Here is a 2,870-nt window from a genome sequence, read left to right as displayed (position 1 = left end):
GTTCACAGCCACGCTAGGGCACCGCGGGCCCCCAAGTCGTCCTACAACAGGCATCCGTCTTTCCGGTCGTCTCCTATATGGTTAGGCCTCCGGCTCTGAGCTCTTCCTTGTCAGAAACCATGTCTGAACCATCTCTGAAGTCTCCAGTATGAACCCCAGGGTTCTGCCTACGGGTGCCTGAGCAGTACAGGAACTTCCAGGAGCTTCTCGGGCCTTTCTGAACGCTGGCAAGGGTCCCCTTTTCTGTCACAGGCCTGACACCCCCAGGCACAAAAAGGAGCTGGGGGGAGAAGCAGGCACCATGGCCACCAGGACCTCGACTGCAGTGACCTGCAGGCTGCCTCCCCTCCAACTTGGGGAGGAAAGAGAACCGGCCCACCCCCTGCTCCCCAGGCCTCCTCCTAAAAGATGACTTTTTCTTCTTTTTTAGGCACCACTCTGAGCGCCCAGGCAAGGCCCACTGGAGACCGGGAGGCAGCAGCCGGAGGGCTTCAGCGCCATCCTGCGCCGGGAGAAAGCTTGCTTGTTCCAGGAGCACAAAGGATGGGCGCTGGGCACAGACGGGCTGTGAATGCTAATGGCCAGGCGCTGGGAGACCTCGCTGGGCACCGCTGGGGACGCTCCCGCCCTGGGCCGGCCCTGGCAGGGACCCCGACCCCTGCAGCCGCCCTGCGCCCCCTTTTCCAGGGCCCTCCCCCAGGCCTGTGCCCGTCACATGGGGATTCAGGCAAGCATCTGTTGCAGGCAGCACAACGTCTAAACATCCGTGCAAACTTGGACCAACAGGTCCTGTGAAATGTGCTAACCATCTGCTTTTCCTTAGCCGTTTTTGAGCAAATTCTGTTTATTATGTTAATTTATTTTACTGTCAACAACACGGAATAACACAGTTGCCACTAAACAGCATCATTATATATCTCTTCTAGCATATTACCAGAAGGTTGGGTTTTGGTTTTGGTTTTTGTAAATGCAGCAGGAATACACACATACTGAAATGCATATCTATTTAAAATCGAATCCGGGATGGTAAAGCCATAGGTGCAGGGGGGTGGAGCCACTTGCCGTTTCAGGGAAGGCTCTCTCTGGGAAAGGCCTGGGTGAGGCTGGGCTTGGCTTGGGCCCCTGTGCGGTTGGGAGACGGAGAAGCCCTCAGGCATCTGAATTTTGCCTCCCCAAACTTGCCCTTTCTTCAGAAAATCCTCCCATTTTCCAGGGGGGTCAAGCCAAGGGGACCAGGAAGAGCCCTAAGCAGAGAGAGGGGGTGCCCTAGTGATTCACTGAGAACCACCCTGAAACCAAAAACAGCCAGGCAGTGATTGGATCTTAGAGTAATTAGGTTTGTGATCGTCCCCCCTACCCCCGCCGCCCGCAGAGGCCAATAAACTCCATACTTCCAGAGAGAGAGGAGAAAAAAGAGGAGTACTGTGTGGAGGACCCAGAGGGAGAGAGACAGAGCAGGAGAGCTAGAAGATGCATCTCAAAATGTGCCAGATCAGTGCGTTGGGCCTGCGACATACTGCTCTCCAGAAGCTCCTCAGGACAGAGTGAGTGCAGAGCCGAAGAGCCTCAGAGTAGCACCACACTGACTCAGATAGTTCATCAGTTAGGTAATAAGCAACATGAGGTGAATGCAGTTCCTGGAGGAAAACAGTGTAGGGGCTCAGACGGAGACCAGAGCCACCCGCTGTGGAGAGGAACAGGATCTCTTCCAGTCCGCTCACAGGCCCCACTGAGATGGAGTCTGCACACCCCGATCTGGAGCCTGCCTGTGACAGCCGGGAGGCCAGGCCCGCCTGCACCATGGGAGGGAGCTTTGCCTGCTGACCTCTCAGAAGCTGAGGAAAATCCCCAGGTGGGATTTTCACAGCACAAATGACCCGCCCGATCAAGAGATGTGGTAGCCGGGTGGCTTCTGGGTGTCCTCCCGAATATTTGGTTTCAGAGCATGGGTCACATTACACAGTTTAATGCTGGAGACGGAAAGGGCTGGAGCAAGAAGCTTTTGTCCCCCAGTTGTCCTGCAGCCGCCAGTAGACAGCCCATAAAAACGTGGGGCTCATGTTCACACAGATGGCTGTGGGTTTTATGGGCTGTTGGGGGGGGGGAGCAGCGGAAGAGGATGGTCCTAGTGAGGCTGTCTGAGAGTCTCCATTAAATCGGACTCAGCTGCCGGAAATACAGCCACCATAGAGGGACACCTGGGTCCTGGGGGCCCAACGGGGCCTCATTGTTCTTTGAAGGCTCCCTGCCCACCCCTGAAACGTGCACAGGACTCTGTCCCACCCTGCCTCCCACAGGCACCACCTCACCACCTCCTAATCCCACCATATGGATGACCCCTGCCCTTGAGGGGTGGCCACAGGGCTGGCTCCCGCCCCTCCTGGACCTGGGGGTGGGGGGAGTCCTGCTCTTTGCTTTCTCCCTTCTCTAGGAGCCCTCTGACCCTTGAGAAAAGGTAATAAACCAGTTCACTCTAAAATAGGTGTCTAAATCATATCTCTAGTAGGACATTTTCCATTTTATTGGGGGGGGGTTAATTCATTGGAAAGGGTTTCTTACTGTGGAATGACTTAGTACATGGCACAAAAGGAGAACCTCTTGTCCTCTGTTTCCAGCTCACTCTAGGCATAGAGCCCATTTCCATTTCAGCTCCCGGTGGGGGCTCCTCTGCAGCCCTGGATCCATTTGGGGCACCCTGGATCTTTTAAGGCAGTCTCCCTCAGACCCCAGGGATTGTTCGGCATCCTGGCCAAGGATCCGAGGAGACGTGTGCCGAGGAAGCTGCCCACAAGGTGGCGCTATTGCCCAGGGCCGGCTAGTTGCCCTCAGAACCCGGGCGGAGAGGGACAAGTAGCTGGAGCCACACTGGG

This window comes from Mirounga leonina, unplaced genomic scaffold, assembly GCF_011800145.1.
Source record: "Mirounga leonina isolate KUSES-001 unplaced genomic scaffold, KU_Mleo_1.0 Mir_413, whole genome shotgun sequence".
NCBI lineage: Eukaryota > Metazoa > Chordata > Mammalia > Carnivora > Phocidae > Mirounga > Mirounga leonina.
Note: the sequence above shows the minus strand (reverse complement) of the source record.